General features: G+C 38.2%; 1 pseudogene; it reads left to right on the top strand.

Moving 5' to 3' along the window:
* The first annotated feature begins 362 nt into the window (after positions 1-362).
* LOC121033244 (uncharacterized) overlaps positions 363-15528 on the top strand; it is a 44160-nt pseudogene continuing 28994 nt past the window's right edge.

Below are 15528 nucleotides of genomic sequence, written 5' to 3'. Positions count from 1 at the left end.
CGTCATTTGAAGATATCTTTTTGCATTCCGTCCCATTTAAATTTTATAAGTTACTTCATATCATAACGCCTTTAAAATTTTTTTAATATTTATTTATTTTTAAATGTTTGAGAGATAGAGTGCGAGCTGGGGAGAGGCAGAGAGGAGGACAGAGGATTCAAAGCGGGCTCTGTGCGGACAGTGGGGCTCGAAGAGAGCAGGACTCTGTTCTGTGGGGCTCGAACTCACGAACCGTGAGATCATGACCTGAGCCAAAGTTGGATACTTAAACGACTGAGCCACCCACCGGATAGGTTGGATCATGGGTCCCCTCGCGGTGGTAGCAGCTTCAGAGCAGAGTATAAACTGCAGTGGCCAGAGTCATGGCGGGACAGGTGTTTAGAAAATTTCTTCTCCTGTTTGATAGTTTTAGTTGAAAGGAGTGCAGCTGAAACTGTAACCAAAGGAAGCATTATGCTTCCAGAAAATTCTCAAGGAAAACTATTACAAGCGACAGTGGTGGCTGTTGGATCGGGCTCTGAAGGAAGGGGTGGAGAAATTCAACGTGTTAGCATGAAAGACTTTACATGAAAGTTGAGATAAAGTTCTCCCAGAATATGGAAGCACCAAGTTAGTTCTAGATGCCAAGGATTATTTGTTATTTAGACATGGTGACATTCTTGGGGCACCTGGGTGGCTCAGTCGGTTAAGCATCCAAATTAGGCTCAGGTCATGATCTCGTGGTTCATGAGTTCGAACGTTGCATCAAGCTCCGTGCTAACAGCTCAGAGCCTAGAACCTGCTTCAGATTCTGTATCTCCCACTCTCTCTCTCCCTGCTCATACTCTGTATCACTCTTTCTCTCTTTCAAAAAAAATAATTTTTTTCAAAGAGGTAACTTTTATTTCTCCCCTTAATTTTTTTTTTTTTTTTAATTTTCTTCTCAGTCTCAGGTCACATTGTCAATAGATGGTCAAACTCTTTATAAGGGAGGCATTTTTTTTCCAATGTCATTTTATCCAAATACCTTCTTTAAATATATGGCAATATTGTAACTGAAAATCCCCCCTTCTCATACGAAGTAAACAACGTCTAATAGAAAACAAACTCACTATAGTTGCTCATATTTTTCTACAGAATGAAAGAAATTGGCAATTACATTAAAAAGCAGGTGAGGGATCACCTGGGTTGGCCAGTTGGTTAAGGGATCAACTCTTGATTTCGGCTCAGGTCAGGATCTCATGGTTGGCAAGATCCAGCCCCTCATTGGGCTCTATGCTGATGGTGCAGAGCCTGTTTGGGGCTCTCTCTCTCTCTCTCTCTCTTTCTCTCCCCCTCTCTTTCTGCCCCTTCAGAGCTCTCTCTCTCTCAAAATAAATACATAAACTTAAAAAAAAAGTGAGAAAAATACAATTTCAGAAGGTAGAGACTAGTATATTTGTTCCTATTTCTTGGAATGAAGCTATCCCTGACATATCACTGACAGTCAATTTCAGCATGTACTGTCCTGAAGTCTACAAGCTGGACCGAAGACAGAAGGAAAAATAAAACTATGTGGTATAATTGTTAACTGCTGGGAATCAGTAAAAGGAACTTACTGAACATACTGTTTCAGAATGGAAACACAGAAAATGTGCCAAAGGTAGGTAGGTGTGTATGTGTGTGCGTGTGTGTTTTGTTTTGTTTTGTTTTGAGAGAGAGAGAGAGAGAGAGAGAGAGAGAGAGAGAGAGATGGAGCAAGAACAGGGGAAGGGCAGAGAGAGAGAGGGAGAGAGAGAATCTAAACTACACTCTGAACTGTCAGCATGGAGCCTGATGCAGGGCTGGATTTCACAAACCTGAGATCATGACCTGAGTCCAAATCAAGAGTTGGACACTTAACCAATGGAGCCACCCGGGTGCCCCAAAGGTAGGCAGGTTTGTAAGCAAAGCTTAAGGGACAGCTCATTCACTAGGGTTAAAGATCTGCCCTTTTGAACAGTTGTTTATTGTAGAACTTGGGAGGTTTACAGAATTTTTAACACTGAAGAGCAGAGTTGTCACAGATTTCTGAAATATAGTTTAAAATTCACAGCAAACATTTAAAACTGAGAGGAGTCTCTGAACCACTAAGACACAGTGATTCCTTCTAAATTCAAGTATAGTTCATTCAAGCTTTTTAGGGTACCCACCATGTGACAGGCACTGGGCTTGGTGTTAATAATGCAAGGATGAATGAATTTAGTCCTTGCTCTCACAAAGCCCTTTCCAAAGGAAAGAAATTCAGGTCAGATAAGATCTCAGTATGTTTTGGTAAATGGCACAATGGGTATACATGCAGGGAGGGACAGGTCCTGGGGGAGGAACACAAAGGAGAGAATATACTAGATTTAACCAATAGGAGGTCGCTAACCAAGGTCGCTTTAGGGGTGACCCTCCTGTAATATTTTGCTACACAAATTGTTCTAATAAAGGTGTGTTTTTCAAAGCAAAATAAGAAAATCAAACATTGCTATGACAAAACCATTCAGAAGATAACTGGGGGAAGCTGGGGCCCTCATCAGAGTGGGTTAACATAACTGGTGTGTCTGAAGGCTCCTGACGATCATCACCCCTCAGATTCCTGGGCTTTCTGTGGCAGAACCTGAGCCATTCGCTCAAGGTGGGTACATCAGGGTTGGGTCGACACTCCCAGACAGTTTACCAAACCAAAGGTGCCTGACAAAGACAGGCTATATTAGTTTAGTTTAATTTATTATAGCCTAGCATTTTATTTATGTATTTATTTGAGGACGGTGATTCATAGGTGGCATGAAAGATCCCAGATGCCTTTGTGAGTGAGGCGATAGTTCAGGATGGGTGGTTGGAAATACTGCCTGGGAGTCCCTGGGGGTGAAGGTCTTCTTCCAATCGATCATTTCCCAGCACAAGGTGGCAATGGAGGGGTCTGATAAGACAAGTAAGGAGCTTCCGTGCCTGAATGGAGCCAAGTCTTGGTCACAGTTTGACCAAGGCTTAGATAGGGTAGGCAAACAGAGTACTCACATACTCATTGCCCTGGTGATAACCACTCACATAGCTAACAGGTTAGGTTGTATGCTTTTTGATCAAATTCACATTCACAGCACATAGAACAAACCATAAATCCTGAAGCACACATTCACAGTGGTTGAGGAAAGCAAGACAAAACACTACAAAGTTAAGTGCGGGGTCTGTATTTCTGGTCCTTTCAGTTGATATAAATATACGCAGAATGATATAAAGTGATAGATTTATACCTGCAAATCAGTGGGAAGTCCTGGCCTGCAGTCTAACAGGTGGTGTTCTTTTCTTTCTTTTTTTTTTTTTTTTTTTTTTTTAATATTTATTATTGAGAGACACAGAGCATGAGCAGGGGAGGGGCAGAGAGAGAAGGAGACACAAAATCCGTAGCAGGCTCTAGGCTCTGAGCTGTTAGCATAGAGCCCGACATGAAACTTGAACCCACAGACCACAAGATCATGACCTGAGCGAAAGTTGAATGCCTAACCAACTGAGCCACCCAGGCGCCCCATAACAGGTGGTGTTCTGATCTTTGCTTTGTCTTTATCAGCCACTTAGCTCCGCAAAGCTTTCCTCTACCTCTTAAGTGGAGGTAGTATCACTTAGCACACACCCTCACACAGGGTGAGACTCGATAAATCTTGGCTATTACTGTTTCAGTGAATCGCACAGGGGTGTTTCACTATAGGCTTGTGAGGATGAACACACAAGTCAGGCTTCAGAGCTTACAAGTAGATTGGGAAAGTTTATACACATGAGAAACGCAATAAAAAGTTATGGCGTGTTTGCATATATTACTATGTTAGAGGTAAATGAGAATATGTGGTATATGTAACCATAAGAAGAAAAAGACAATGAGGAGATGCAGGAATACAATGGTGGTGGAGAAAAGAAAAATTAAATCTAACGTTAAAAAACGTGTAGCATGTTTCACAGATTTCTCAGATATTACGTGGTACCCAAGAGATCACGATTTATCTTTTTTTTGCCCAAATTGGGGTGACCCCAAAATAACACTAAAGCATAGTTAGAATTAAAGAATCTTAGTAGCTTTGTCCTCTAGGGTTTTGATGGTTTTCTGTCTCACATTTAGGTCTTTCATCCATTTTGAGTTTATTTTTGTGTATGCTGTAAGAACGTGGTCTAGTTTCATTCTTCTGCATGTTGCTGTCCAGTTCTCCCAGCACCATTTGCTAAAGAGACTGTCTTTGTTTCCATAGGATACTCCCTCCCGCTTTGTCAAAGATTAGTTGGCCATACCTGTGTGGGTCCAATTCTGGATTCTCTATTCTAGTCCATTGGTCTATGTGTCTGTTTTTGTGCCAATACCATACTGTCTTGATGATTACAGCTTTGCGGTAGAGGCTAAAGTCTGGGATTGTGATGCCTCCCACTTTGGTTTTCTTCTTCAATATTATTTTGGCTATTCAGGGTCTTTTGTGATTCCCCACAAAATTTAGGACTATTTGTACTAGCTTTGAGAAGAATGCACATGTACCCCAGCGTTTATAGCAGCGTTTTCAACAATAGCCAAATTATGGAAAGAGCCTAAATGTCCATCAACTGATGAAGGGATAAAGAAGATGTGGTTTATATATGCAATGCAATGGAGTACTACTTGGCAATGAGAAAGAATAAAATCATGCCATTTTGCAGCAACATGGATGGAACCGGGAGGTATCATGTTAAATAAATCAGGCAGTGAAGGACAGATATCGTATGTTTTCACTCATATGTGGATCTTGAGAAATTTAACAGAAGTCCATGGGGGAAGGGGATGGGGGAAAATAGTTAGAAACAACCACAAGAAACTCGTAAATACAGTGAACAAACTGGGGGTGGATGGGGTGGGGGAGAGGGGAAAGTGGGTGATGGGCATTGAAGAGGTCACTTGTTGGGATGAGCACTGGGTGTTTTATGTTAAGCTAATTTGACAATATATTATATTAAAAATAAATAAATGAAAATAAAATCCAAAAAAAAAAAAAAAAAGAGTCTTAGTAGCAAAAGGGGCCCAAGCATTCCCTAGGGTAAGATCAAGCCTCTCTTGAAGGATAATTTAATGAAAGCTGCTGGGAGTCCACATCTACAAAGGCATCCTAAGGACAGTGATGCTTTCTGCTCCCTACTTCGGTGCAGGGATTGGATAGAGAAAGGAAGAAGCACATTTTGGCAATGAGGGGCTGAGCGAAGGGGAGGGATGGTGTGTGACAATGATTCTTGCCTTGAGAATTTTCAGATGCACCTAACTGAGCTCATGATGAAACACCTTCTGTATTTTTATTACATTCAAGTTTATTTTCCTATATCAAGTGTTTTTCACACCTATTTTCTTGAAGTATTTGAATGGTGTTTCATGGGCAACAACTAATGAACATGTAGTTGGTGTTGACATCTGTATAAATGTACCGGTCTTTCAAAATAGAACATTTTTATGATATATATATATATATATATAATGTTAGAAATACGTCCAGACTAGACGTGCCCTAAATATTTGTCACAGTCACGAAATCAAGGTGCAGCTAACACGTGTGAAAAATAAAACTCTGTCTTCACTTTCAGAAAATGTATTCATTTTTATATATCTAGTCCTATGATACAATTATTTATGAGATTATTATCCCAATCCATCCACCATTCTGTATGATTTTTGAGCCAAATATTTGATTTAGAGAAATATATGGTATCAAGATCACTTTTGCTAGGATGATTCCTTCTTATCTTTTGGTTAGTCCTGGCCCATCTCCCAGGCCTCTGTAGGGTCTCAAATAATCTCTCATTAAAATGCACTGTCCTGAGAGTATAATTTAGATTGCACCTTTGTTTTCCTCTTAGCAGCATTTACGTAAAGAGAGAGAAATTTCTGTTTATCTCATAGTTTATCATTCTAGACATCATTTACTGTTTTTGTTTGAATTGTAGTTTTCCACAATATAGATCACACTTTATGACAATTCACAGAGTTATGTGAAAACTTTATAAAATATTTCCCTAGATAGAAACTCAGGGACCATAAGTTTCACTCTCTCTATTTACAGATGGAAAAATTGAGGTAGATGGAGGTTAAGGATTTATCCCTGTAGCTAGTTGGGAAAAGAGTTAGAAACAAGACCCATATATTCTCAATTAATCTATTAACCAGTCCACAGGTAAATCGGATAACTTACCCAACATTTTTCTAGTTTCTCATTTTATTCTCCGTGTGATTTCCAGTATTCCACTTCGTTGTGTTTTCATGGAGCCTTGTTTTCCGAAACCATGTTTGATATCAGGTGTTTGGTCCTGACCTAGAGGAGAACAGCCAGGAAAACTAATAAGGATGGAAAAAGAGTAGAGACTATATCCAAAAGGTGAGAAAAGCACGGCTTAGAGAATGCATGAGGAAACTCTCCCTCCCCCACACTACTCCACTTGGGAGTCTGATTCTTTTTGCCTTTGCTGTGTTATTGCTCAGTCATCATTTTGCTACGTCACTCTCCTTAAAGTAGGATAGAGTTAATTAACATTTGGGGGGGGCATTTTTTTCCAATGTATAGGTTTATCTCTTATACTGATAGAACAGAGTAACCGTAAAACACGCTGCGAGCAATGGAATGATGTTTTCATCACATCTTCCTATCATTCTCCTCATTGTAGGTTTTGTTTTCCAACTTGTGATGAACGCTTCCCTTATTTTGGAATGTTGCTTGGAAAATGATTCATATCCCAAGGCTATGACCAGAGAGTATAAAGGCAAATTTGTTTCAAAATGCCATTTTTTGTGTGTGATCTAAACCCCTTATGTTTCCAAATCAGCAATTTGGGAACATAGAGCCATTCAGGTTGGGTTCACAAGAGTCAGTCCCCTCAAAGGCTGCATTGTGTTCTGCTTTTATGCAACACTTGCCTAGTAACTCTACCTTCTCCAAAGTCATAAGCCATATTCATGTCGTTAAATACTTCCGTATCATTCCACTGAATTCTCCTAACAAAAAATAAAATGCAATTTTTTCTTGCCTGTTTAGATTGTAATTTAACTTAAATGAGACTCAAAATGTCTTAGAGAATGACACAGCACAAAAGCCAGTTTGAGCATGTTTCTTAAATCCAAAGCATGTGAAATCTGGACCACTTGTTAAATAGGATCCCAATTTCTCAAGAAGGTTATTATACATTTACCATTCAACAGTGGCAGAAATCAACTTCATCTTATTGTGAAATATGAAATAAAAGAGGATAGTTATGAATCATTTTTCTAAAGTAGATAGTTCTCTAATTTTACCTATGAAGGCTAATAACTTAATGACTGTGTTCATAATAATCTCCAGACAGTAAAAGCATAATGTGTTTGATCTAAAGGCTCAGATTTAAATCTTTAGGAAGATTGTGTTCTTTGAACTCGAAAGAAGAAGCCAAGGTTAAGTTGGTTTTTCTAAAAAACAATACTGGTAAATATATTTTTTAGCGACAAGTGGAGCAGGAGAGCGAGGAAGAGATACATGCATTTAAGAAGAAAAAACATAGGAACGGAAGTAGTACTGACTATAAACTCTTCAATTATTCTTAACAGATGCTAAACTGAGAGCAGAATTTCACTTTGACTAAATTATTTAGCCAAGGAAAGACAAACACATTTATTTCTTTGTTATTTGTGTTTTGCACACACTCCTGGGGAGTGTGGTTTCTACTGTAACTGGAGACAGGCATTGGGTTGTTGGTTAGGAAGCTGGTGCTTCCCAATGGGATGCCAAGTGCCATGCCACATTCTTGCTGAATCTATCTGTTCAGCATAAATCACAAAAATATTAAAAGTAATACAAAGTGCACTGCCTTTTCAGTCTGATATGTTTGAATCTCAATTCACCTTTGCATATGCTATGCAGCTGATATTTAAGAATCATATTTACCCTGAGGTCTTATCATTAATATAAGGGTATTACATTCTACATTAAAAGGTTGTTGCAGATAGAAAATAATGTATGCAATATTTGCCAGCACTGTGTCAAAAAACATCTACTTTACTTTTGTGGAAATGATTCTATAGGGTATGCCTACTAACTGCTACATTGATTCAAGATTTTATTTTTTATAGATGTATGTTTCACCTATTTATAATAGATTTGAGGCTCTATTGATCTGATACATTCTGCATAAGAGTTAATTATTTTCAAAGTGATCTAATTCACTTCTAGAGAACTATGTAGCTACCGAGAAACTCACTTCTCTCTTTTACTGATTGGCTCACCCATGCACACTTTTATTTAGTTTAAAAAAAAAAATCATTCTTCTTATGGACTAAGAGATTAATATGAAATTTGACAAGGCAATGACTAGCTATGACTGTGTATGGATGACATCTAAATCAGACACTGCTACTGAACATATGTTGAAAATTATCACAAATTAAAGCTTTTATGGGGTCTTCCATTTTTACATTTATTGCTTGTGTGTTTTTTAAAAGACACGGTTTCTTGTCTGGATACAATCTGGGGTGCAATAAATGTTTTGGTAGTTTAAGCATACTAAATCCATTTAGCCTTTTCAACATCTAAATGTCTGTGTTTCCCGGTTTTATATTGATTTAGAAGCCTCTAATAATGTTTCTGAAATCTGAGAAAACAAAACAATAAACCATTTCATTTTTTTATTTTCTGTAAATGTCATTACTCATAAATGTCAAGATAAACTTGCTTTGAGTGTTATGCAATTTACCATGTCACGTATCATTGACATCACAAAATAATAGCATGAGTCACATTTGAAGATACGTAAGCAACCCTTTTTTATATGTGGAACTCAGGGCAAATAAAGCTATTTACTTTTTTTGGCAAGACAGTATGTTATGAAAAGTGATATAAAACATCTTTACAAAAGTACACCTTGGATTTAAAATGTCACACCCTTTCACTTCTAGCTCCTCTACTGAATACAGACATCGGGAAATCACATTCATTGTTGGACACCACATATTCCTTGTGACTTAAATATGTTTGCATGATCTGAACAGGAATAAAGTAATAAAAAATATACCTGAAACAAACGAAGAGAGATATGCTATTCTGTGTGTAATGGACAAAACTGCTTTTCCCAAGTCCATAAGCTGAAATCCTAACCCTCAAAGCCACCGTGTTTGGAGACAGGGTCTTTAAAGGGGGAATTAACATTAAATGAGGTAGAGCCCTCAACCATAGGACCGGTGTCATTATAGGAAAAGGAGAGATACCAGGGAAGTTTGCAACAGAGGAAATTTCATGTGAACACACAGCAAGGTGGCCATCAATAAACCAAAGACAGTGGTCCTGGGCAAACAACCCGCCGACACATTGATATGGATTTCCAGCTTCCAAAAGCATGAGAAAATAAATTTCTGTTGTTTAAACCAACCAGTCTGTGATATTTTGTCTTGGCAGCCTCAGCAAAGTAATACACTATTTAACGTTCCTCAATATTTAAGTATTTCAGCTGGGATTAACCCCTTTAATTTTTAAAGAACACTTACTTAATTGCATGATAACCACTGATTTATAACTAAAACAAAAGCTGGAATTTTGCTTGAAGATAAGTTCATAGCAGCTTAATTAATGTCATTTGGATTAGCCACATTTACTGAATGCCAAATATGTATCAGACATTGTGAATGGATTCTAGAAACACCAAGATTAATTAAACACCATCCCTGTCATTAAGGCACATATGGTGCAAGGAAGGATAATGACAAACATTCCATTAATTCTGTCCGGTGGTGCAGCCAGCCATCGGGGCTGGGAACCACAGCTAGAATCTCAACTCTATTCGTAGGTGATGTTGACGAACATCTGATGAATTGGTGGGCAGGCTCTATGAGCCGCTTCTTCCCAGAAGGCCAAATCCTAACAGAAGCTCGTCCTAACAACAAAAGGACACGTGTGTGTTCCCGGAACAAAGTCGTTCTTGTCAGCAGCATCAGGACACCTCCCGAGGCCTACTTCATGCTCTTAATACCAATTTGTTGCAGAAGTAAGACATATGATAGACTAGCACGTTGCCTTCTGCTCTGTCTTGCGGAGTGAGCCTGTATGACTAGGGAACAGAGCTGACTCTCAGACTAGAATTTGTTTTGGAATAGGTCATAAAAATAATCTGCATTTCCACCCTACCAACGAACAATTTATTCCTTGCTAATATGGCTTCCAGATAGTTCCCACACCTTCTGGATACAACAGCCAATACTGAAAACAGTGTGCAATCCCAGATAATTTCTACTACCTGAAGTCAGGTCTATTGTTGATTATCTTATTCACTCTTTGTTTCCTAGCAATTGTGTGTGTGTGGGGGGGGGGGGGGCTTTTCCCCCGGGGGCAGGAGGTACAGGGTGAATGTGTGAAACTTTCTTTACATTTTCAGAATCAGTGCCTTAGGGACATTTTGAATAGCAATTTTCCGGCTCTGTGAATGTACAACTGTCCTTAAAAAAGAAATTAATTAGGGGCACCTGGGTGGCTCAATCGGTTGAGCGTCCGACTTCGTCTCAGGTCATGATCTCACGGTTTGTGAGTTCGAACCCCACATCGGGCTCCGTACTGACAACTCGGCGCCTGGAGTCTGCTTAAGATTCTGTGTCTCTCCCTCTCTCTCTGCCCCTCCCCTGCTCATGCTCTGTCTCTCTCTGTCTCAAAAATAAATAAAAACATTAAAAAAAATTTAAGAAATTAATTAGAGTTAAGAAAGTCAAAATCACTATGTTCTATATATCACCCCGCCACTGGAATGCTGCCACCACATTTCCCTTCCTTGGTCGCACGCTGGCTGTTAGACAGGAGACCCACATAGAGAGCACAGTCAGAAACAAAGATGTGTATGTATCCAAGCAACAAATGGCAGCCTGAGGAAACCAGGGGTGCAACTGCTGGTCTCTTGAGTTGCCGATCTTTCTGCTGTTATAAAGATCCTTCATTTAAGTCATAGTCTGCCCTTTGTTTTTGTTTGCAAAACCCTATAAAGAAAAAGAAAAGTAGCCTTCGTTTGGCTTTGATGATATAAGTCACATACTACCTTTGAGAAATATGTCCTTTGGTCCTCACAGGAATTAGGAGAGGTTACCTATGTCTTTCAAAAGAGCGCTTATTTTAAGGCTACAAAGGAATAATAACATCACCAAGGATTGGTAGGATGAATGAGTCAGAAGCGGTAACTCTCACTTCCCACATTTGGTTGTGGGCTGTTTGTCATCACTCCTATCGGGGATATAACTACAACAGTTTTGGAGTGAAGAATAACTCAGCTGAGCGTTGCATATCAAACGCCTGGGAAAGCAAATTCGAGAACTTTAGACTGTCGGTGGATATACAGAATGAAGGACAGGGAGGTGGACTGTAGTTAGAGAATCAACAGTCTCTGCATAGAGGTAGTAATTGCACTTCTATATGCACTATAGGATGGAATACATCTCCAACCAAGTAATAGTATATGTAGAAAGAGAAAAGAAATAGCTTACAAGAGAATCCACGCATGCCACACAAATATAAAACAACAACAACAACCCCAACTACAGCAACAAAGGCCATGGGGTTGGGATAGACGGCCAAGTGGTAGAAAGGAATTTAAAAAAAGGCTCAGAAGAGAGAATGATGTTAAGCCAATCTTGGGAAACAAGGATTTCAAAGAGGAAATGATCCACCAATTCACCTGTTGCAGAATATAATGTCAGCTAATAAGTGGAAAAGGCCTGTTGGATATAGGAATGAAAATATAACTGTGCAGTAGCCGAATGATGCAAAATGCAGTTAGAAAGGTTTAGGTTTAAAGCCTTTTTAAAGTTAAAAAAATAATGTAAAAAACTTGGAAAGTATCAGCTTCTGGCTATCCCTTACACTGTTTTCAAACATCACACACACACACACACACACACACACACACACACACACACACAAAGATACATAAGACTTGATTAGAAAGTGGAGGGAATCTATTAGTTGCTCCATTTCAACCTTGAACTTTCCCCATCAATAACGAGGTAGAGCGTGGATCCAGAATTGCTTGAATCCTACAACCCATTTTCATTTTCCTTTCTTGTAGAATGAATTGGAACACAAAAGCTTTCAATTTAGGGCAAGGTGAGCCAACTACTTTTGAAATTTTAAATCCAATATTGATTGGCAAATAGAAAAGAATTTCCTTCCTCCATCTCTCCTTCCTTTCTCCCTTCTTCCCTCCCCCCTCCTCCCTCCCTTCCTTCCTTCCTCTCTTCCTTCCTTCCTCTGTTTCTCTCTTTCCTCCCTCTTTTTTGACAATTTAGTGACTTTTCTGCTAAGGCAAAAGTGACTTAGAGTGACATATGAAACATCCAAGATGGCTAAAGAAACTAATTTTTACTTTTCAGTTGTCTCCTTCTCCATCCCCTGTTCTTTTCTGTTTTACTCTTTTTTCCCCCTCAATCTTTCTCCACTACAGTTTCTTCTTTTCCCCATCTTCTTATCCACTGTCTTCTTCCTCTCCCCATTTTCCCTTTAGAAACTCAAGAAATATACTGAAACATTCTTTTAGGAACTCACAAAATCTACCAAAGAGTGTTTTCAAACTCTTCTTTTAATTACAGGATGACTGGTAGTGTGTTACTTTTATCAGTAATGCCAAGATAGGAGCAGGGACACTTGGAGTCATGGTATGATCAAAATGAACTTATAAGAGCCCCGGGGTGAGTCAGAGGCTTATAGAATCTCTCTTGTTCATATGACAAAATGAAGGATGGGATATCTGCAAAAGAATGTCTTAAACTCACACCTCCATACTTTGTTCTTCAAGTCCACTGCAAATAAAATCTTTTGTGAAATTCTTTCCATTGAGTCTGTTGCTGTATTCTTTAGTTATTCTTTTAGTCTTTCAAACAAGAATAAACTATGTTTGATCAAAGATAGCTTCTTTGGGCAATTTCTTTTTGTTTGAACTTTAATATTTATCTTTGGGACTTTATACTCTTAAGAGTCTAGCTTCAGAACTTGGAAAAAGTAATGCTAGCAACACTGTTTAACCAAATATAAATTCAGTATCTCAACATTCTATGCAACTTATAGAGTGAGAGCGATGGAATATTACCTTTCCCTGTGCAATTACATCACTCCTAAACTAGTCTTATTTTTGGACACACAGCTTAATTAAACAAAAAATAAAAAAAAATTGTGTGTGAAGTCTATTTCAAATTACTGATATTTCAAAAGAAATTTAGAAACAGCATTATTTGAATTTTAAAATGAAATTTTGTGGACTAACTCTAAAAGTTTTCAAAGAAATAGCTTTTATAAAGATTTAGGAGAGATTGTTAAAAAAAAAAAATGAAATCCTGCATGGATGGCCAGCCCCAAGTTGAGACATGAAATCAGTGATATGTAGCTCTGACTAAAGAGGGGAGAAGATGCATGATAGTTTCTATTCCACCATCCCTCCACCAGAAACTCCATCATGGGGACCTCCTCCATTTTCTCCCTGAGACTTTGTCAAATTGTGAACGTGTGTTGGAAAAAGCAAGGTAACGGAGATACTCCTGAACATATTGTGAATTATTTTTCAAATTCACCATTTTCATTCCAGATCACCATTTAGAGTTTTTAGTTGTTCATGAAAATATGAAATATCTTAATGACTTCTCTTTCATACATATTTTATCACAGCCTCCTTTTTTGTGTATGTCTTGCTCCAGTTGGGTTTCTCATTAATGTAACTGCCTGAATAATGATGATTTTCTTATTTTCACTTGTGAATGTTTATATTGTTTTGTATCACACAGTCTAATGTTCTTTGTATACCAAAATTCATTCCTTCTTTTTCTTTTCTTTTCTTTTCTTTTCTTTTCTTTTCTTTCTTTCTTTTTCTTTCTTGCTTGCTTTCTTTCTCTTTTGTTTTCTTTTCTTTTCTTTATTCCTTCTTTTCTTTTTCCCCCTTTTTCTTTTCTTTCCTTCTTCTTCTTAAAAGGCACAATTAGCTTTTAGTTACCAAAAGATGTTACATAACTTAAATGTAAGTACCACATTTGGTTTTCCTCTGATTTCTGAGTTAGAGTTTTTAGTATAGCTTATGTAACTTCTTACAAACAAATAAACACAAAACAGCAATAAGAGAAAACAAACCGGCTTAATACTCTATCTTTAAATGGAGGCACATTCAAGGAAATGGGGACCAGACTTCCCAAAATTATTTGAAACAAAATTTTATCTAAGTCTACGAGAAAATGGGAAGCAGAGATTTAATTCCTTGTATGTATTAAAAAAGAAAAAAAAAACTTCTAAAAGTCCTTCCTCCATTATGTTGCCATGTCAGGACAGAGAATAGGGTGAGGCAAGTGAGGCAAGACCATAGGTGCAAAATTTAAGCAGGCATTAAAAAATCCCAATGACAAATGCCAATTGGTCCTTTCAATGCACCATTGAAAAGTCAAAGTTAATGCAAAACATCCATGATGAACAAAGGCTTGAAATTTTACCTAAGGACAGCATTCAACCTTATACTTGCACAACTCACTTCCCTTATAGGCCCTTAGACCTGGCCCTGGTGTTTGCAGGCAATTCCTTCCTCACACATACTGGTGACAGTTGCTTTCAATATTTAACTCTTGATGCACACAAAGCTACCAATCTCTCTCTCTCTCTCTCTCTCTCTCTCTCTCTCTCTCTCTCTCTCTCACACACACACACACACACACACACACACACACACCACTTCTCCCTCCATTCTACTAAAGTAGTTCTCTCATTTACTCTCCTTTCTTTAACAGAAACTAGCTCTTAGGATAATACCATATTCTCTTGGGTTTCTCTATTTTTCTGTATCCCCTTATTAACTCTATTATGCACAATAAAGGTGGGCTCAATGATTGACCCAATGAGAAAGACTCTTTTACCCTTAGAAGGATGGTGTTTAGGCTTAATGAAGGGAGAGATGTTACATAGCGTGATATGTTGATAATGGCAAATAACCTTATATCCACACAGACATGTCCAGTTTGTCAGTACTTTCGCATAAGGTACTCATATGTTCCTTTCCCATCACTAGCATAAGGAGTATATTATTACCATCCCTTGTTGAATATGAGAAAATAGTCACAGAGAGGTGATTTATCTGTTCAAGTCTACTGCAAGTTTCTGTGCTTAGTGGATAAGTTGGATAACCCAATTCTTTCCTGTTTTTGTTTAAAATTCTGTATTTGAAGACAATTTAGAATTTGAACTCCCAACTGTAGAATTATTATTCATGCGAATGCTTCCGGTGTGTTGTGAGAAATGTGTTAATGGAATAAGCTAGGTGTATATCCTACCATATAATAGCAACTATTCTGACTCTGCCAAATAAAACAGAAGTATACAATAGGCTTGTGTCTGCGTTTCCAACCAGTTTTGACAACAATGATGGTACGTGCTGTAAAAAAAAAAAAAAAAAGCACCATCCAAAAATAGTTTCCTTGCCTTTTGGGTTGATTTGTCTGTCAAAATGATGAACCAATTGTGCAAGGAGAATCAACACTTAGGGGGGTATCTTTTTTTTTTTTTTTTTTTACCTGTCACAGCAGTCTGTCCTGCC

This window comes from Herpailurus yagouaroundi, unplaced genomic scaffold (genome assembly GCF_014898765.1).
Source record: "Herpailurus yagouaroundi ecotype Mexico unplaced genomic scaffold, PumYag 142, whole genome shotgun sequence".
Classification (NCBI taxonomy): domain Eukaryota; kingdom Metazoa; phylum Chordata; class Mammalia; order Carnivora; family Felidae; genus Herpailurus; species Herpailurus yagouaroundi.
The sequence above is the reverse complement of the archived record's forward strand: the minus strand, read 5'-3'. Positions and strand labels throughout refer to the sequence as shown.